The 22271-nt window shown below is 41.0% G+C and overlaps 1 protein-coding gene and 1 long non-coding RNA gene across 4 annotated transcripts in view; one reads left to right on the top strand and one right to left on the bottom strand.

Annotated features, from left to right (window-relative positions):
- PAM (peptidylglycine alpha-amidating monooxygenase) overlaps positions 1–13579 on the bottom strand; it is a 311548-nt gene extending 297969 nt beyond the window's left edge. Inside the window, exon 1 of one of the 3 annotated variants that reach the window (XM_058276787.2) lies at positions 13404–13579. The gene's annotated coding sequence lies outside the window, so the exon portion shown is untranslated. The remainder of the gene's footprint in view (positions 1–13403) is intronic. The other 2 variants (XM_058276770.2, XM_058276809.2) reach the window with 2 other exon arrangements.
- LOC139436868 (uncharacterized) overlaps positions 12787–22271 on the top strand; it is a 42180-nt gene continuing 32695 nt past the window's right edge. The window contains exon 1 of the long non-coding RNA XR_011646324.1: positions 12787–13034. This is a non-coding gene — a long non-coding RNA (uncharacterized lncRNA). The remainder of the gene's footprint in view (positions 13035–22271) is intronic.

The following is a 22271-nucleotide window of genomic DNA, read 5'->3' as shown; positions in this document are numbered from 1 at the left end:
GAATGACCAAAGTGTGGGGCACTAGAAAGTAAAATAAAAGAGCCGCCTACTTTGGGCACTGCCGAGAGGGACCCCTTTCTGAGTAAGGATTTCTAGAAGACAAAAACACCTAAACTGCAAGAAAATGGGACCCTACAAAACTGCAGATAAGCAATACCTGGTAATAAACCAGTTTTGGTCCTGGAGAGAATGTTTATCAGAATGGACATATCATACTAATCAATATTTATCTAATCCCCATTTTGTAAGACACCCCCTATGTAAACTGGAAACTTAAGCAACCAGAACATTTCCAGTCAGAACATTTCCTTGCCTGCATTTATGTTTGCACCATATAACCTTACCCTTTTCACTGCCTCGGCAGAGCTCCTTACCACTTTTGGTTTGGCACTGCATCTGTGAATCATTTGTTGCCAAAATAAACTCAACAAAATTAAAAAAAAAAAATGGCCAGAACATGGTCTTTCTTGGTTCTTCTTTAAAATATCCTTCCCAATCTCCCAGCCCATTTCATGGTTGATTTTATCACTTCTATTACTCTTCTGGCTTTCTGATATTTATGCTTAGAAGGGGGGGGGGGGGCGGAATATTTAAGTAAAAAACTTTACAGAATAGAAATTTACAGATGACAAAGAATAAGGTAACCATTATATTATCCTTTTCATAAATCTCTTTCACTCTTTTCCAGTTTCAGAAAGGTGTTTCATTACGTTTAAAAGATTAAGATCAAAACTGTTATTCTCCAAGTAACATCTACTTGATAGGATAGAGAGAGGAAATTTATTTCTACAGCAGCAGTGAAGTCTGAAATACATTGCTTATCTGTTGCTGTAATTTTTTTTAAACAGTAAGCAGGAATAAACAAATTATGGTTCTTGTTCCTTTGGTGAAAATCTTAAAACAGCAATAATAATGAAGCAAATTAATGACAGTGCAGCAATTAAACATCTTGTCTACCACACAGCTTTTCGGAATATAAAAGCTATGCTAAGGAAGTTCTTCCAGTTGGCAACAAAAAGGACAGTTTTCTCAGTAAAGGTCAAGTATTCAATTTCTATTCACTAAATCTGAGTGACTTCCCACAATAGGCTTCTCAGATGTGATCTATGTGCTACACCGTTAGAAAATAAAAAAAATAGTAAAACCATTGAACTGGTCAGCCAGATACACAAGGAAATACTACACCAGCTTTAGGTACTTTCCTCAATGTCCTTGAAGCAAAGGCTGTCCTGATGCCCAGGTAGGAGGAATTATATCATATGAAGTTAAATGCATACTGACAAGGGAAAATGAGATGTCACAATGCCAAATCTAGATAAAACTCCTCAAGCAATGGATTCAGGTATCCTCCAATGTCAAGAGGTCAAAATGTATTACTCTTCCCTGCACTATGAAGAAATAACAAACTATAAAAACAAAGACAATAAGAAAGAAAATGATGGAAAAAACCAGATATAGAATCAATGTTTCTTTACATCAAAGAGACGAGTGAGTATAACTGGTCATTTTGTTTCTGTCAGTCAAGGTCAGGGCATCCCTCAAGACAAAAACCATGGGCCCTCCTAGGTGTTTATTAGAGGTGCTCATCAATGTCATGGAACCACACATGGCCTTCCAGAAAGTCAAAAGGAAGCACGATGGGTCAAAAAAGGAATGAATCAATACAACTATTTATACACAAAAATCCACATAAAAACTAAATAAATAAGCATATGAATCTCATGTTTTTTCCAGTCACAACAGTTCAATAACTGAATATACTATTAAAATTTGGAAAAAAGTTATTGGGTTCCTTTGCTCCTTCCCCTAGTTTATACCAATTTATAATTAACAGGACTTGCAGAACTCTAAAATAAGTATATATAAACAGAATTTCACACATAACTTTCACAAAACACTTAATTTTTTTGCTCTGTATCATACAGGAAACTAGCTCTTGCATCGCTAATTCATCTCCTATACGAATCACTCTTGTAACATAGAACTAACCCAATATGTTGGTGATTACCTTTTCTTGTACATCTACTGTACCAAGCTGTGGATCAAGCTGGCCCAAGAGCACAGTGTGGCTAGAAGCTCAAGAAGCCTCATGGAATTCCTGCAGCACACATGATTCTACAACCTAAAATATTAAAAAACAATGTCTTGCATTTGTGCAATATTTTATATGTTTTACTTCATTCATTCCCATGACCATATTGTGAATGAAATAGGGGAGGATTATTATTTTCATCTTATAGACAAAGAATCTGAACCTCTCACAGGATGAATGTTTTGTCAGTGCTAGTCATTGGTGCCAAATCTTTTCTAGGAAGAAAGGATATAATCATAAATATTTTAATTTGGAATAATGGTGGCACTTTAAAGTAGTGCCTTTCCAAAGGACTCAGGAAGAAAGGAAAAAATAGTGTCATGCAGATTGAGCTGGTAGAGTAAAATGAAATACATCAGAAAAAACTGATAAATAAGGTAACTTGTAAGCTAAGAACCAGGACTTAAAAGAACAGATGAAAATAGACTAAGAGAAAGGAAGGCAGCACCACGATAAATACAATTCCAAGGAGAAAAAACACTGTATTCTGTATTGTATGGAAGACCAAACAAACAAATTGACTCACAGGAGAGGTCTATAGAGGGTGTAATGGGAAATGGGGTTGAAAGGAAGAGGGACATCAAGTAATCTGATGAAAGAGTTATTACTGTCAGAACGGATGTGGTTACCATTGCCAGTTCTGGAGCAGGGTGAGACAAGAGGAATTTTTTTAAAGGAAAATGATTTGGAAGTGTGCTTAAAACAGTTTAGTTGCAGAGAAACTAGGGATTATGGATGGTGCAATGTATGCTTTTTAAAAAACTAGTCATGACTTAAGAACATGCAACAAATCTATTTAGACACTTTACATTTCAGCTATTGGCAAGACACCCTTGACACCTTCCTTTTATCCCTCTTTCACCCTATTTTAGTTTGCAAACGGCTGCCAAAGCAATATGCCAGAAATGAGTTGGTTTTTACAATGGGGATTTATTAACGTATGAGCTTACAGTTCTGAGGCTGTGGAAGTGTCCAAATCAAGGCATCATCAGAGATGCTTTCTCACTGAGCCACACCAGTGGGCAATCAGGCACATGGTGTTTTGGCTTCCTCTCAGCTTCCACGTTCCAGATTTCAGCTTCTGGCTCCAGGGTCCTTTTCTCTCAGCTTTCTATTGCTGCAGTTTTTTTTTCTGTATCTGTGGCTTTTTATTCCTCCACTTATAAAGGATTCCAGTAAGAGGATCAAGAGCCCCCCTTAGGTTACACAATCTAATCAAAGGCCCTTAACTGAAGTAATTTAATCAAAAGGTCCCACCGACAATAGGTTTACAGGTACAGGAATGGATTAGTTTTAAGAAGAGGATGCTGGCACTCTTGGTTCCCTGGTGTGGTGGCTGACCATCTTTACCTCCCTGTTGGCTGACCTGGGTAAGTCCAACGAACCAGAGAGTAGGAGTTGCAACTCTGCTGAGGCTCAGGGCCCAGCTGGCTTATGGATAGTCTAGAGATTCAAGTCCCCTAAGTATACACCAACCCTAGCATCACACATTCAGTAAAAGTGACATAAGAGGCATGTGTAGAAAGGTCACATCTGAGTCCAACTCAATCACACTCAGGAACACAAACTCCAAAGCAGGGTCCACTGACATGGCACTGAACTCCAGAGCCATCTGCCATGACCACAGAACCTGTGTGTCTCCATAGCCCTCAGGAACACCAGTACCTGGGGTTGTATCTACTTAGGCTGTCTCTGGGATCCTACTGAGGTGTACATAAGCACGACCCCTCTGATGATCTCCCGACTCTTTTTTGAAGACACTTAGCCATATAAACTCATTTGTGTTTGCCATTTCCCCCTTTTATTCAAGGTCAAAAGCAGTTTTTAATACATGTTCCTACATGTAGGCTGAGATATTCTGCTGGTCTGAGCTGACCCTTTTATTCAAGGTCTCTTTCTAGTTGCATCACTAGTTAGTGATTGGTAGTAATTCCTTGGCACCAGGGAGGCAAGAGAATTGCATCCATCATCCATGTGAGATCTAAGCCCCCTCTCGATATAGAGGTGGAAAGGACATCACCATCCCAGGGTCCACAGGAAGGAGGAATAAAATATGATTAGAGTGAACTTACTGACATTCTACTATAGAAGTACTATGACCAGTAATAGAAGAAACTGTAGCATTGATGTGGACCACATCAATGGCCACAGTAGTTGCTGCGGGCAGGGAGAGGGAAGAAGAGATGTGATGTGAGGGCATTTTCTGGACTTGGAGTTGTCCTAAATGATATTGCAGGAACAGATGCTGGACATCATATATCCTGCCATAACCCACTGAATGTACTGGAGGAGAGTGTGAACTACAATGTAAACTATTATTATCCATGCAGGGCAGCAGTGCTCCAAAATGTATTCACCAAATGCAATGAATGTGCCCCAATGATGAAGAGGTTGTTAATGTGGGAGGAGTGGGGTGGGAGGTGGGGGGTATATGGTAACCTCTTATATTTTTTAATGTAACACTTTCTGTGATCTATGTATCTTCGAAAAAAATACAATTAAAATAAATGATGGGGTGGGGGGTGGGGAGTGGGGTATATGGGAACCTCTTATGTTTTTTAATGTAATGTTCTATGTGACCTATTAACTTTATTAAAAAATTATTAAAAATGAAAAAAAAAATTTAAAAATTTTAAAAAAAGAGAAGAGGTTGTTTTTTCTGGGATCCACAAATTACCACACAGCCCCTCCCCTATATTTCTAGACATAATGTCCTTCTTGGTATTCTTTAGTAGGGAAGAGTTCCTCTTGTTCCAGCCTCAAGATCTTGTATTTCTTTTTCCCTCTGCTTAGAGGAGGATCTTTGCATGGTTATACCCCCACCACTACCACGTAATTTGAGTCTTCGCTCAAATGCCTTGTCTTCAAAAAGGTGTCCTGACTACTCAGTAGAGGACCCTGTCATTCTCCATTCCCTTATACCGCTTCATTTTTATTTTTCCCCATAGGACTTCCAATTACCTCTCATTAAGGATATATACATATGTTTATATCCTTATAATATATATCCACATATATTTACTTATTGAATATATGTTACTACCGTTAAAATATAAGCTCCATGAGTACAGGACTCATGCCTGCCTAGTTCATAATTTTATTCCCATGGTCTGCCACCCGAGTATATAACACCAGCCTAATAAACCCATCATTTCTACCTTGCACTAATGAGTTTAAAGGCACCCAGCTTCTCTCCACTGCCACTCCAGTCTCCCCTCCAATTCATTCCTCCACAGATGATCTTATCAAAACACAAATCACATTGAGTCACCAGCCCCCTACTTAAAACACTCTCCAATATTCTTATGGTGAGGATCAGATCTTTAATGTGGACAGCAAGATCCTGTGTGGACTGGTCCCGGCCTTTCTGTTCAGCCTCATTTAGCTCTACTCTCCCCTTGATTCTCCTCTGGCATGTGAATGCACCCCTGCAAGGCCTCTGCACAAACTGCAGTTCCCTGGGCTGCCTGGTAAACTCTCCTTCCCACCTTCTCAAATTCTCCTACTAGCTCTTAAGATATCAACTGAAGTGTCACTCAACTCAAGTGTTACTTCCTTAGGGTCCTGATACACATGCCCACAAAACCGTATTGCTCTACTTCACAGAATTTACCCCAGTTTATAGTCATTAGGGTCTGTGTGTGTGGTTTTTTAATCATTGATTATCTTCCTCCTGGACTCTTTGCTCAATGAAAGCACGACCATGAATTTCTGGTTCACCATTGAATCTCTGGCACCAATATTTTTTAATAGATCAAAGAATACATTTGGGGAACCAAAGAGCTAAAAGTCAATGTCAAATACATGGATATCAAAACTTTTTGCAAATACTGAGGCGAGGCTGAAGGCAAAAACAGTTGTAAAAATCTATAGTATGATGACAAGCAGCTGCTAAAAAAACAAAACAACAACAAAAAACCCAGAGAAACAGATAGAGTAGAACAAAGCACACTTTGAAACAGCACTGACTACTGAATGAGACCAAGAGAATCTGTCTCATTAAGGAAAAGACAAGAATCTGTTCAAACAATATAGTAGAACTACATAGCTGTGACTTAGGTAATGGCAGTAACTAGGTGAAAGGTTACATTTACATATTCTATTAACAACCCCTTGACTCATCAGTCTCTCTGGAAGCATTTGTCTATGCAGAGAAGTCATTCTAACTTAATACTCTTCTTCACATTTTTTCTTTATAGAAATTCTCCAAAAAATCCATATCCCCTGGAAAATGTTTTAAAGGCATTTCACTGTGGTCGATTAGGCATACAGTAATAGCAAAGTGAGGCAAGGGCCAGGGAGGAAATGGCATATAATAAATATAATCCACTTTGCTCCTGATTAAAGTTATTCATGCACAATCTGAGGATATGTACTCACTGAAAAGTTTGGAGCACTGCACAATGTTATGGGTTAAAGGACAGGCCTAATTTTTAACCTGCATTGTTATTGTTTTGTTCACAGAACACTAGAATCCATATAGTTCCAAATTCTCTGGGATGGGGGGGGGTCTTATTATTTTTATTTCCTTATTTCAGATGTCTTTCAAAATTAGATTTAACACTGATAAACATGGAAAATTCTAATATTTCCTTCATTTGAGCACATCAGTGACTCATGCAATAACTAGCAAGTCTCCTAGTTTTGCTTTCTGCAGAAAGCAACAACATACTCCAATTTTACTGGAGTCAATTTTCCAAAGATGACTTGCCATACCCTGCCTGAGAAAGGATGGCATGAAATTGGAGAAAATTCTGCTCTCCACAATACAACAAACAAAGATTATCTCCAGTTTCAAACTGTTTATAAGAAGATAATGGAGGAACAAGGAGAAATGTAAGCCTAAAGCACCAGTAAGAGAACTGACACATGAAACAGAAAGGAAAAATGGAAGCACACTGGAGCAAATGACTTTACCAGATTTAGAGTGGGAAAGAGAAGACGAGAAGTGCAGACAAGATAACCAACCTTTGTGGCCCCAAAAGAAATGAGATTTTAAAATTCACAATGAAGGGAAAAAGAGACATTTAACAATGTAGCATTTAAAAACTAAATTGATGGGGGAGGGGAGAAAGCGATGGGAGCCAATACTGAATGCCCGCACTACTCAGTGTTCACTATTCAGAACTCGTAGAGATATTTGAAGAAACTTATTTTTCTTAAAAAATTAAACAGCAAATGTTCTCAAACAGAAAAAAGGGGAAAAACTGAAACGCAATAAAACCCTACTAATTAAGAAATGCCTACTTTATACAAAAGAATCTATGTTTATACAAACCCTAACAGCTCAAGACCTTGGCTCTCCCAGAATTTACTGAAATTTGGAAAGGGCTATCTAGAAAATGCAATTAATAGTGTACTTGATGCAATTTGTAGCATAAACCAAATGAGTCTGTATAACCTTAACAAAAGTATTTTTTAAACACTACAGAAGCTTCCAATTACATGCAAACAATTATTCTCCTTCAAGGTTAACTTATTTCTTTCTAAAACTTATTTCTCCTAAAAATAGTTGTAAAAGATAACATCCTTAGCAGGTTCTAGGTTATGTATGTAGGGGCTTAAAAATAATAAATAAATTCCATTTTTAAAAATATTCTAAAATTGAATTATTAGTCTTCATATATGTAAAATTTCACTGCACTTACAAATAGGTGCTATTTTAAAGCAAACTTCTTCTCGCATAGGTAAATAAAATTTCAATATCTGAAATTTATGATAGGGCATTTATAATCATGGAAAGAGCAGGTGGTAATAATGGTTCTCCCACAGTGGCCTCAGCCTTCATTTTTATTTATTTCTACCACTGTCCTGTTTTGCTTATGTTGTAACTATATGATCAGCTGTCAACTACACACTTAATGCAGGCAAAATTTATTCTTTGTGGCTGCAGCTGCTGTTGGTTGGGCCTATTATTTTTTGTAGCCTTCTTCACAGTACCTGTGGTCCACGCCCTCCTCAAATGGGCTTGTCCCATTGATAAGGAAGCAGATCTGCTGTTTTTATTGTTTCTTGGCCCCAACTCTGTTGTGTCATTTACAGTTGTGCTTTCAAGTACTGTATTTTTCTTGAGGTGGTCCTCTTAAGCTTCTGGAACAAGAGCTCTATCTTGTTTGTGTCCCCATTTTTTTATGTGAGTCCAGGCCAGCACAGCTGGGCTGCACCAGGTACTTTACTTGGTGCTGCTAGACTGGCTGCCTTCCAGAAACTCACTGCTAATATGCAATTCTTGTAAAGCATGGCTTGTAGATAAAGTTGCAGACAGTGTTCAGAAGTTCAAGGTCCTTTGGGCACACATCCCAATCTCATAATCACTCACAATTTTGAGGAAGGCCACAGATACGTAAAGCATCCATTCCATGGCCCCAATCTGCCTAGTTTCCAAAGTGACATGGTAGATAATGTTCTACTTTTTGCCCAACAAACCTAAATAGTGTACAGATTGTCCAAATTGGAACAGTTCCTTTATATATATGAATCTAACAAGAAAACAAGCATTGTTTTTATGCTGTCAAATTCAACAGCATTTACCATCTCTGTTAACCCACTTCACAGAAAAAAATTTGAAGCTTTAAACCAGCAATGTCCAAGAGATCTTTCTGAAATGACAGAAATGTTCTATATCTGCTCTGTCCAGTAGCACAGCTGCTAGCCATATGGCGCTATAAAGCACTTGAAATGTGGCTAATGCAACTGAGTGACATTTCTTAATGTTTTAATCAGTTTAGATTTGAATTTACTCAGCCAATGTGGCTAGTCGCTCTCAAGAATTGTAATGGGTCTGAGATTTTATCCTACTTGAAGCTAATAAATTAGCATGCCGCAATAAGGGATGATGGGAGAATACATGAGATTCTTGGGTCAGAGACAAAGAACTTTATTATTCACAGCAATAGCAAGAGTATTAGTATAATTGTTCTAGTTACCTGAAACCCAATTCCCACAGAATAATATGAAAAGGAACTTGAGCTTAGGGTATATGATTTTTTTATACTGGATTGTAAGCCAATCTGCCTTATGCTCCAGAAAGAAATACTACCTGTGTCTCCAAGGGTCTTTGCTATACACATGTCCTTGAAAAGACAGCCTGGAATGAAGACAGTCAGTACCTCCACCCACCTAAATGTACAGAAACAGGAGTTACTAATGGAAAATTATCTCTCACCACTGAAGGTGCCATAGGTTATCTCTGAAATCCACCTCTCTCTATCTTGCTTGAACATCTTGGTTCAAACAATACTTATATTCTGGTAGGATCACTGCAGTAACTCCTTAAATGGTAATCCTACTTCTACTACTGCCTTCTCCCAGACATTCTTCATACGGTAGCTAGAATGTTCCTTGTAAACATAAATCTAATTGGGTCACTCCTGTTGAAGTCAATGCTCCTTAGCAAGTTCCACAAGGCCCCAATGAGGTGGCTCTGCCTCTATCTGTTATCACTTTTCTTGTTTCTCCTTTCTAAAAATGCATTCCTTTAACCAAATTAAACTTCTTCCTGTTTCTTAATGGTGAAGTCATAAAGTGGTGGCCCCAGGTTGAATTGCAACTGCAAATTTGTCAGGTTTGCCCTACATAATAGTTGCAAACACATTTGGGCCATTCAAAAATTGGGAGATTTCACATTTGTTAAAATATTAATTCTAAGCTCCTTTTAAAAAACCAGGGCATCTGGCAATGCCAGGCCTGCATACCAACATGACATCCAACATGACAACACTTGGTTGAAGCTGAACATCATCTATTCCTTTCGATAAAGCACAAGATCTCCAGGTTGCCATCTCTCTCCCTTCTGCTCTCATTTATCTATTTCTTTACATTATCCACCTGACTTCAGCTCTAACATAACATGATCTTTTACCTTTCATTTGACATGCTCTTTCAATTCTTCTACTTTTTTAGCTGCTACCATTTTTGCTTCGAGTCATAGTGTGTTCATGTCCTCTGGGACGTTTTCCCTGACCACCAACCCCACCAGGATGAGATGCGCTGTGTGACACCCACCTATCCAACCCCACCTCCCCACCCAGTCTTCTGTGGTTCTCTGCACTACTTATGCCATGGCAAAAATCACATGATATTGTACTTTGCTGTTTACAAGTCTGCATCCCTCCCCAGACTTTTAGATTCATAAGAGAGTGACCATGCCTCTCTTAAAAACCACTTTATGCCAGGGCCTAGGAAAGAGCCCAGTACATGTTAGGTATTCAACAAGCATTTGTTGAATAAAAAATTTAACAGAAATTAGCTGAGGAATAACAATCCAAAATATTTGTACACATACTTTTTTTTTAATTGGACTTTTGAAATGTGATTTCCCTCCCCCCCAAAAAGCAAGGAATTTCTACTTCATTAATAGAGTAGTAGTGTACTGAGTAACAGGCAATGTGATAAGCACTTTACATGGCTTAGTTATTTAATCCTTACAACAGTCTTATTGGGTAAGTACTTCTACTGTTCCTATTTTGGAGATGAGAAAACTGAGGACTTGAGAGGTTAAATATTTTATAAGGGTCACATGGTTAGTAAATGCTTGGGTAGGACTCAAACCCAGGACCATCAGAACCAAAAGCCAAAATTCTTAACCATATACAATTTACAAATGTGAATTTTTTAATGTGCTCTGGATGACAAGAGACCATACAGGGTAAGGAAAAAACCTAGTTAAAAGGAAATAACAACTATAGTTTCACTCCTGTCACTAACTAGCTGTAAAACCCTGCACAAACTGAAGCTCTTATTCTTCACATCAGTACAGTAAATTGTGAGAGATACAAGATAACTGAAATGACACCACCAACAACTTTATTCAGGACCATTCCTTTAAGCTACTTGCATGTGGTTTTTAACAATTAGTTCTAGGGGCTAAAAGATCAAAAAGGTGAAAAAAAGTTCTCATATAAGACATTCTGTTTCAATATTTCATGACTATCATACTGAACCACACAGTTTCCAGGAAAGTAACAAGCTTCTTTAATCTCATTTTACAAATAGGGAAACAAAGGTATAAACTTAACATCAGCTCCCTCAGGCTGCCCGTCCGCCTGACCTGCCTTTCTGCAGGAGTTTAATCACAGCTCTTAAAGCCCAGTGCTGGTATGTAAACCTAAAAAATTCTATACTTACCCAGCAGAACGACAGATTGTTCCCAGGAAGAGAAAAAAAATCAGAGCTGTTTCTGAGTAATGCACAATACAACTTAGTCTAGAAGTGAAGAATGCTAGTCAAGCTTTTGTGGATATTTTTGTGGATATTCTAAACCAAATTAAAATTTTAAAAAGTCAATTTTCCAGTCCCACAAGGCCCTTAAGTTTTTCAAGTTCCAATTTATTAAAAATCTTACATTCAATCTCTGTATTTTTTCTAGACATTGTAATATAATTTTCTTTTCTCAAAGAGTTAAGAAAATATTGTACCTGGGTACCAAAATTTCTTGACTTATTAATTAGAGTTAAAATTGAAATTTCTACTTTTAACATTTTGATTATCACATCATATATGTATAAAATGTTTTTCAGAGTTTGAATTCTAAAAATACAGAACTCATTTTATTTCCAAGTTGTGCCTCTCTTTGAGAAAGTAGAAGCATTTGAAATTTATTTTGGGAGACACTGCCTTAGCCAAAGTCTGGCATTTATTCCAATCTATTAATTAGATTGATCAAATAATGGTCTTAAAGGGCCTTTGATAATGCATTTTGACATCATTTTACATGCCTTATGTAGCCATCAAGATATATTTGATGTTCATATAAAAATATTAAATAAAACTACTCAGACTCAAAGTTAGATTGGAAGCCTCTTTCGGACACAAAACATATTCTGTATCTTTCTAACCATAACAACACATAGTAGAGTACATTACACATAATAAGAACTGGATTTAGCCATTTAAATACCTAGTCTAAAACTGATTGTCTTAGGCCATTTACATGCTTTCTTAATAAAGTAACTAGCATGGATATAACAATGCTTGTATCTGTGATTAAAAAATTAAAATTTACAAATCATATGCTGCATTTCATTTGTTCGTGCAAAATGTCTGAACTTTACCAAAAAGACCTTTCTGAATTATTAAAATTAGCGACAAATCAAGAATTTAAATTTGAATATGAGAAGAAAAAAGTGATTGCAAAGATCAGAAAACATGTGAAGCAAATGCAGTTCTTATTTCCAAAGACTAGAGCCAAAAATAATCTTCCTGCTATTTTAATTTCTATACAACAAGGCACGTAAGATGTACGGTCCATTGCTTTGTCCATAGGATTTGGGGGGGACGGGGGGACAGAGAGGGCGCTTTCAGCTCTGAACACCATTTACGAGCTCCAGGTCACGTGTGACTCGCAAAATCACCTAGAGAGACATAATCACAACTCACACGAAGGACCTGAACTCAGACGATTGGAACACGTCCTAGGACCTGCCTGTGTTCCTGAAACGAGAGCATAAAATAATGCAAATATGTCACCCACTTGGGTCCTCACAATGACCCTTGGCGGCGGGCAGAGTAGAGGCAGGTTTCGAAGAGAATAAAGAGGTTCCCATAGGTCGTGTTTCAAGGCAACACACATAGGAAAGTGACTGAACGCAGATTTAAATTTTGATTTAACTCCAAGTGGCTGATACTTTCCATTCCGCTTCTGCGATCACCCTTCCCGTCACATTACACTCTATAGCTGGCAAAACCAATTGCAAGGAGAGAGCAGAGCTGGGCAAGGACCAGGAAGAAGGAGAGGGAATTTCCACGGCTTCCTGGCCATCGCCCGCCCTCAAGCACCCCACGTCGCCACTCAGCTCTAACCCCTAATTATCTGCTTGGCGGTCCTCAGTGTCCCCCAACTAATCTCGAGGGCGGGGGCCATCCTTACCGAGAGTTTGCAAAGTTGGACACAGCAAAGGCGGATGAATAAAAATACCCATCGAGTGAGTGCGCAAGGAGAAGGGTAAGCGTGCGAAGGGCAGGAGGAGAGAGTGACCCTCCCCCGAACTGGCCAGGGACGCTACGTTGGGGGGTAGGAGGGGGTTCAGAGAGGGGTTTGGAGGAATGCCAGGATGGCTCAGTCAACAGGACCCTCCCTGGCCGCAGCGCTGGTCTCCCCGAGACCGGGGGAGCTCCCTCAGGGCCGGACTGGGGAAGGACGCGGGACGCAGCCCGGGAAGAAATCCACAACAGCCCGGGGCGGGCCAGCGCGGGGGCCGAGGCAGCGGGATCCTCATCCCCTGCTCAGCATCTGCCCAACTTCCCGAGCTCCCCGCACGCACCCTCCCTCGCCCCCGCTCTGCCCGCCTCGAGGCGTGACGGCGACACCAACCTGCGCGGCCGCGGGCTGGGTCCGGGACGGAAGCCGGAGCCTCGGGCGACGGAGCGGCGGGCGGAGTTAGCTGCAAGGCTCGGGCTCCCGGGGCGGGGACAGCTGAGCCCGCGGCGGCGGGGGCTCGCTGCTGGCGCGCTCGGGGCCGGCCGCGTCCGCCGCTCGCCCTCGGTTTCACGGAGCAGCTCCCAGTCCCTCCCCCGGGGCGGCTCCACAACTCCCGGCCGCCCCCGGGCCCGCCCCGCTCCCGTCGCCCCTGTTCCGAGCCCTGGCCCTGGAGCCCGAGGGCTGAGGGTGCTGGGACCGGGTCCCCGCGGCAACCCCGGCCGCGCGCAGCTGCTTGGGGTTTCCCTGCGGGGCCGCGCGTCCCGACTGTTCGAATTCACGTGTGGGCAGGAGGTGACTAAGAGCTGGAACTCTCGCTCGAGAGCCCCGGGAAGGGGGTGAGGGCTGGCCCTGACAGGCTTCCTCGGCCCCGCCCGCGCCCCGCGTCCTTAAACCTAGCCCAGTGAGGTGGCTACGCCGGCTGCCTCGACGGAGGCCGAGGAAAATGTCCGACTGTCCGCCCAGCGCCAGGCCGGGAGGACGTTTCCCGAGAGAACCAAGGACCCCTGCCCCTCCGGCCCCTAACTCCGAGTTGGCGACCGAGGCACAGAGAGCGCGCAGAACCGGCAGAGAGGGCACCCGCTTTTACCCCACGGGAAAGGGGCAGTTTCCACTCACAGCCCTCGCCCCGTCCCTGGAGTTAGGCTGCCTCCCCGAGATCTGCGCAGCGCTTCTGGCCCGGGGCGCTGCGCTCCTCTCCTGGCTCCCCACCTCCCTTGATCTTCACATTCCTTTCTGCGAAACCCTAACATTACACTGAGCTCCCAGTGCGCGCCACTTCGTCCCTAAACCGCGGGCAGGGAACACTGGAGCCAGCCGCGGCCCGCCTCTCCCCCGGAGCAGGAGAAAGCTGGGACCCGCGGGTCTGGGCAGTTCAGGTCGGGACATTTTATACCCAAGAGGCTGGATGATGTGCCTTACGGACCCCGCGTTGAATTCGACAGGCTTTTAATTCGAGGGCAGATTATTTCGCCCTTCTCTCCCTCAGCCGGTAACCTCTTGAGTGTGTGCACCGCGCCCCTTCCCGGAGTCCAGCCTCCCCTTCCCCAACCAGTCCATCCCAGCTCCTGGCAGCGAGGGTCTGGAGCAGCCCCGGATCCCCAGCGCCGTCGTCAAGTCTTCCTGGGCAGCTCCAACCACGTGGGTCCTCAGACACGAGGAGGGGTTGAGAGAAGATAGCGAAGATGAGGCATGAGAAACCAGTGGATTGAGGGGAAGGAAACAAAGTGCGGATCTCAGGGGCACGCGGGACAAGAGCGACAGGGAAGGAGGCAGAGCTCCCAAGCCATAGGATAACTTCCAGAATGAAAACCTTCTCAGTAGGGAAACCACCGTTGTTTGCAGTGGATGGTTTGGAAAATCTGGCTCGCCTCCCAACAGAATTCCCAGTGAGCAGTGGGGAGTCAGGATAAACCAAGAGTGTGCCGGCCCCAGTCGTCAACCCAAATTTCCAAGGCAGACTAATGACCCTAAGTCTTGGTGAGTGATGAAAAATTCATTCTAGAAACTGATGGTCACTAACTAGATGCAAGAAAACACAGAATTTTACAGCTCGCAGCAGCTGTTCTGCTATAAGCATCCCAAATCACTTCCCCTTTTCCCCTGGCCTGGTTCATTAACTAGAGCTAGTGCTTGGGGATCCTTTCTTAATAAAGAAGTCACTTTCAGTGAGGGGAGGAGGGAATGTGGAGAGAAAGGAGTGTAGGGCTGTGGTGCTTGTTTTTAAGCTCAGTTCAGTGCTTTTTTAATGTCAAGATAATTTTCCTGTTCAGCGGGTGACCACGTTTTTACAGTCACCTTAAAATGTGGGAGATCGCCTGGGACAATGCTTGCACTGCATTCTGAGGGGAACCCTCTCTCACACTCTCAAGGCCCTGGTCTGCACATACACAACGTGGGCAGTGCTGACTGAGAGCCAGTGTGCCTAAGAAAGCCACTGCCAACACCAGGCCCTCAGAGCTTCAGGTATTACAGTTCCAGAACATTCCAGCCCCTGAACACACAGGCTTTGCACTTCCTTGTGGGCTGGAGCCAACAACTGGCACTTTGTGGGCAAGGAGAAGGCTCCTCTGTCCTCAGGGTTCTGCCCTACCTGTGGTTGGCTTCTTTTCTCCAGAAGCATGGCTATCAAACCAGTCTGGAGTGTCACATTTTTACTTTTGAAAAGGCTACTTCCGATTTAATTGTAAAATCTGTTTTCCTTCCCTTATTTCTTCCAGTGCACAAAAGGCTAGGCCACTGAAAGTTCAAGAGGCTAGAAGTAAGAGGCTCACCTGAATATAAAGTTTCTCCTTCTCTTACCCATTAAAAGAATAGGCATGCTTCCATAATCTTCCCTTTTTTTCCAATTTGCCCTCACAGCAGCCCTGTCCACCCAACACTGCCAGCTCTCCAAACCACTTCACCTCACACAAGGGTTAGGGACTTCAGATGCTGTTCCCTACTAGTGTTTGTCTCTGAAAAACATAAGTGATATTTCAAGTAGAAGTGACAGAGCGAGGAAGGATCCTTGGAAAACTTGTCCCATATACCTTAATTTTAGATGTTACTGTTAGAATATAAGAATGACCTGATGGACAGAAATTATCCCAGGCAGTTTGGGGCATGTGCAGGCCTACTGGCTTCTCTGAGAAAAATTAGAAGTGCATGCCGACTTTTTTTCATTCCACAGCACTTCAAACATGGTCTAAATGTACCCAACCTTGACTGAAAACAGGTTATGTTCATATAGTACAATAAGCTGCAAATTGGTTATATCAAACAATCAAATTTGCTTATGAATATTATGAGCAATAAGAGAAAATATTAATTTCAATTTGCAAGTCATCAAAAAGCACCTTGTGGCCATATAATGAATAGGTTCATGTTCAAGTAATATATGTTTGTTCTTTCACAAATCCATTTTCCTCTGAAAAACAGACATCTGTCATGGAGTCAAATTATCTTGCACAGTATGTGCTATAAAAGCACATAAAAGAAATAACGTACTACATTGCTTATTTGAAAGTGATCAGAAACACGCAGCTTCATGCTGGCATGTCTTTAATTTCATGGTGTTAAGAAAAAACTATAGGAGTATGTAATAGCAACCCCTTTCTTACTGGAGTACTAATTCAATTATCCATCATGATATATATAGGAGGAAACATTTTCCCCATTAACTGGCAGAAACACTAGGGGACTACTTTCTTGTCTTTCTCTACTAACCCCTGTAGAGAGAACATGTACATGAAGCTTTCCTTGAAAACAATGAAATCACCACACTCTGATCAGCTCCAGGGGTGTGCTGAAAAACAAGGCTAAAAATGGCTTTCTGAGAACATAAATTATCATTTAAATGAGGGTAGGCTCTTAAGAAATTTATGCATCAAACAGACCTCAAGATTTGAAAAATGCAATAAGAGGTAGTTAGGCCAAGTCAAACTTCCTTGATATAATGCGAATGTGAAACCTTTCTCCTTTTCTCAGGCAAACTTCTTTTCTCCCCTTTTTCACTGTATGATGTAGAGATATAAATAAAATACCAAAATATTTTCAGGATGCTCTGCCAGGTTAAATACCCAGGGCCTTCCTGAATACTCTATATTACTTTCTCTTGTGACATTTTAAATGGACTTGAAAAAAATCTTAAGGAGAATATTTTAATAGCTTCCCAGAGAGTAGAATGTATTATCATTATAGTACAAAGGACATCATTCATTTCTAATTCTAAACTCTACTGGTGCTCCTTACCCAGACTGTGGTTGACACTTAGAGTGCCTAATTATGATTCATATAGCCCACATTCCCCAAGAATTGATCCCTCTGAATTCACACAATCCTTTTATTTAGAGGAGAAAAATGTTTTATTCTTAGTGCCTAGACATAGCAGTTCTCAATCCTGACTGCACCGTAGAATCACCTGGGGAACTTTAAAAAAAAAAATCCTGATTCCTTGACTGTGCCTCAGGCCAAATAAGCAAGAAATTGAGGGCTGAGGATAGGTGTTTATTTAATTCACTAGGTGGCTTGTATGTGCAGTCAAGGCTGAAAACTAATGATAGAGCATAAACATGTGGAAAATAAAAATAATAAGATCATTATTTTTAAATAAACTTTATTTAATTTGAAAAGATCTATGTGTTACGTTCAGTTTTTTAATTCTTATTTTTATTTAAGTCAAGAAAGTTGCTAATTTGTTTAACAAGGTCAGTCTCCCATACTAAGTTATGTTCTCCCTACCTAAGCTATATTTCTGGCTATTATAGCAAGTCAGGCTCACAGTGAAAATCTATGATCTACCCTCATTGGGAGAGTGGGGGAGGCAGGGTGTTACCGGAATCAAATCCATAGATCACTGCAGGAAAACAGACTTGGGGGAAATTGAATCTTACTCTTAAATTCCTTTGAACTATTAAACCATTAACCAATTAAGAAGTTAAAAAAAAAGATACATGCTATGCTATAATTAATTATTTCTATAAAGTCTGAGGTTTAGAAACCAAATAATTACAAGGACACTAGGCTCATTAATTTTATGTAGATTCTACACTAAAGAAGAACCAAATATTTGATTCTCAAAAAGGAGTGTTAAAATACTGTGGGTAATTTCATATAAGTAGTTAATGCTTTCAATATGCTTTTCAAATGAAGATAGTCTAACTATTAGTATGAATAATAGGTATTATGGAATATTATAATATAAACCATAATATTTTTCCCCATGCACAATTTAGTTTGATGGAGTAAGATGGAGTGAGGTAGAATAGGAGGATATGGGGAGAAAATTAATTGACTGGAAATGGGTAGATTGGAGAAATTGAGTAGGCTAATAGTGTTTCATTGGATAGTAGAGATTACAAGGTCAAGTCATGCCTAAGTAAATACTGCTTTTCTCTGCTGCCTTATTTGGGGAGATTACTAGCAGTTTCCAAACTTGGTGCAGTGGTGATTAGGGCTACAATAGCCACTGAATCAATAGAAAGTTTATGGAAATCAAGGTCTTAATACTGTAACCACAAGCTTTGATTATTTTTAGTGAGAAATGCAGTCAATTTCCCACCAGGTGGATTAATTTAGTTTCCTAATAATAAGGGGACATTCCAAATATTTTTCAGGAAGGTACGTGGTAAGTTAAACCACATAACCTGAAAGGGGAGGAGGGTGGGAATGGACATGCTCTTAATCTTAATCCATTCCTGTGGGTGGCCTATAAATAAGGCTGTTGGAAGGTGTTATTTTTATTAAGGTGTGTCCAACTCAATCTGGATGGGCCTTAATCCTGTTGCTGGAGGCCTTACAGAGAACCCTACAGGGAGAAAGCCACAGGGAGGAGCGGAAGCAGGAAGTCAGTGGGAACTGGAAGCCAAAAGAGAGGGTATCGCCATGTAATGGGAAAGTCAAGGACCCAAGCATTGACCACAGCCAGTCCTGATCTTCAGGGAGAAAGCATCGCCTTACCAACCCCTCAATTTTGGAATCCTACTCTCAAAACCGTGATCCAATAAATTTCCCTAGTTGAAGCCAACCCATTGTATGGTATTCTTTTAGCAGCTGGGAAACTAAGAAATTATTATAAATTAGTAAATCAAATTAGAAGGACTGGCAAATCCATTTAAAATATTTGAGTGTATGATCTCAATTTTGTCGAATTTAAAAAAAAAAATGTTATACTTTTCTGGATTTTCCAAAATAAGCCTGGAATACATTAACTGTTGGAAAAAATAATTGCCATTATTTTCAAAAGGCATAATCGGCATCCTTTGTCACAGCATCCTGCTCCTTTTCCGTTGCTTGAAAACTGAAAATGAAATATTTTTGCTACATGATTTTCTTTCCCATCATATTCAGTTTTTTTGTTTTTTGTTTTCACTTTACAGTTGTAGATTCAAGTTTCTATTTCAGATTCTTAGTGGGATGCCATTGGAGATTTTGTTTCAACAAAAATATCCCAAATGTATAAAGAGTGACAGATTTTGTAGGAAAAAAGAAACCCATATTCAGGTGTTGAAAATTTTTGCTTTTATTGCAAGGAGATAAAAATCATTTCAAAGTAGCACACAGGAAGTCAGAATACCTGCTTCTTATTACTGTGCATTTAGAATATAATGCGACATTATATACTTCATTTCTCCACTCTGGGTCAGTTTTCCACTTTACACTGAGAGCACTGGCTTAAAAAAACGCTAGCTTCCTTAAAAAAAAGCATGTAGGGGAGCTGGTGTAGCTCAAGCAGTTTAGCTCCTGCCTCCTACATGCCAGGTTCAGTTCCCCAAGCCTCCTGGCTGGGGGGGGGGGGGGGGGGGGGCGGGGAGGGAAGCAAGCAAATGATAAAACCAACCCAGGGAAATTGATGTGGCTCAGTGGTTGAGCTCTAGTTTCCCACATACAAGGTCCCAAGTTCAATCTCCAGCCCCTGGTTCCTCAAAAACAAAACACACATGTAATTATACCATGAAAAAAATAATGCAAAAATCAATGCAAATAAGTGCTTTGAGAGTAAACCCTTGTATTTCAGGAAATATGTAATGGCTACAAGAAACAACCATTTCAAAATGCCAACATTTTCTTTGTCCTTGAATATTTATGTAAGGGGCACTATTTTATTGCCCTTTCAGGGAGAGGAGAGATTGTTGTGCTGGAGGAATGTGCCAGTGGGCATTTCTGTTCTCCAAAGATAAAGGCCAGCACCTACACAAGAAAGGCCTCTGAGACATTAAATGCCTGAATATCCGAAACAAGTAGGGAAGAGTTGGTCACAGCATGCTCTGGTCAGTAGTAAGTAGGATGGTCCTAGCTTCAGAGCAATATGAGAGAGCTGTTCAGGAGGGGACTCCTGTGTAGGGCACAGGAACTGGACTCTGTGAACAGTAATAATGGATATCCAAACTTAAGTGTCCTTGCCTGCATTGTATCCATTTTTTCATTTCTGTATTCCAGTCTTATCGGAGCCTTGGAGACTGAAGAGACAGGGGTTTGTCACTGCCTGAGGAGGAGCTGTGAGAAACATCTGCAGCAGTGGGGAAATGATAGTGATGTGACAGCAAGAGTTGATTTGCAGAGAAGCCTGTGATAGCAGGTCAGAGAAAGAGGTCGTAGGAATCAGACAACTGATTTGTAGGATATGTAACCACCTCCAGTAGCCTGGGGTGGGGTGGAGGGAATCTAGATAAAAGGCCTCTTACTAAACTGAGTGGAGGATCAGGTTACTCTTTGGGTTATTCAAGAAAATGAACCTGAGTGTGGAATTATTGGGGGTGTTTGGGTTACAGAAGATTCCTATTTATTGGATGCTTGTCGTATAGCAGGCACAGTGCTATGACCCTCGCTCATTGCATCTTTCTCTCTTCACAGAAAGGAAAAAGAAATGGAAAAATAATTTGAATAAATGATCCGATCTAGTCTCTTCTCACCATGGCCAGTCCATTAATCATGTTTTAGTTTGCTAAAAGCTGCTGAAAGCAATATACCAGAAATGGGTTGATTTTTACAATGAGGGTTCATTAGCTTGCAAGCTTACAGTTCTGAGGCTAAGTGTCCAAATGAAAGTGTCTCTCTTGGAAGACCAGCTGCCTGTAACCCTGGACTCTTCTGTCACATGGAAAGGCACGTGACCACATCTGCTGGTCTCTGCCTTCCTCTCAGGGCTCCATTGTCCACATTTTCATGGCTTTCTCTCAGTTTCTATGGGTTTCTCTCTGTGCTCCTTTGTCTTTCTCTCTCTGTATTCATCCATTTTTTGAAGGACTCCAGAAAGAAGACCAAGGCCTACCCTGAGCCATGCCTCACTGAAGTAATCTAATCAAAGACCCTTAACTGAAGCCATCTAATCAGAAGGTCCCAACTACAATAGGTTCACACACACACATGAATGGATTAGATCTAAGGGCATGATTTTCTGGGGTCCATCCACATCAAACCACCAGGAACAGGGATGTGGCTTTTATTTTCCATTTTACAATTTTTAAAAAGCCGTTATGGTAGTAAGAATAATGGTTCCCAAAGATGTCCACACCCTAATCCCTAGAACCCTTGAATATGTTATTTTTACCTGGCAACAGGGCTTTTGTAGAGGCGATTAAGGTTAAGTACCTCAAGATGGGGAGAGTATACTGGTTTACCCAGCTGGGCCCAATTTAATCACATGAGTCTTTAAAACTGAAATAAGGCAGAAGAGTTGTTCAGAGATTGAACTATGAAGGAAGAGGCAGGTGAGATGAGACATGAGAACATGACTGCAATTTCTGCCTCTGAAGTCAAAGGGAACCACAAAGCAAAGGATTGTGCCAGCCTATAGAAGGTGAGAACAACCACAGGCTGACAGTAAGCAAGGAATAGATCTCAGTCCTACAATCCCAAGAAACTGAATTCTGACAACAATCTCAATGAGCAGAGATACAGATTCTTCCTTAGAAATCTCAGAAAGGAAAATAGCCCTACCAACACTTTGATTTTAGCTAAGACCCACTATGGACTTCTGGCCTACAGAATGGTAAGATAATAAATTCGTGCTGTTTTACAAAAGGAAGTTTGTGATAATGTGTTATGTCAGCAATAAAAAACTGATACATTCACCAAATCTAGTACAAAGGCTGATACTAAAGCCTCTTTATCTTTAGAATCCTGTACCTGGTGCAGCATTGGCATTTAGTCAATATTAGATGAGTAAAGGCAAAAAGTGAGAGAGAGAGGGAGTTGGGTTATCATAAGTCTTTATTTTCCATATCTTTGGAAAAGTAAAAGAGAATTTCATAACAAGCCAGGGACAAAAAAAAAATAAGTATG

This window comes from Dasypus novemcinctus, chromosome 2 (genome assembly GCF_030445035.2).
Source record: "Dasypus novemcinctus isolate mDasNov1 chromosome 2, mDasNov1.1.hap2, whole genome shotgun sequence".
NCBI classification, from domain to species: domain Eukaryota; kingdom Metazoa; phylum Chordata; class Mammalia; order Cingulata; family Dasypodidae; genus Dasypus; species Dasypus novemcinctus.
The sequence above is the reverse complement of the archived record's forward strand: the minus strand, read 5'-3'. Positions and strand labels throughout refer to the sequence as shown.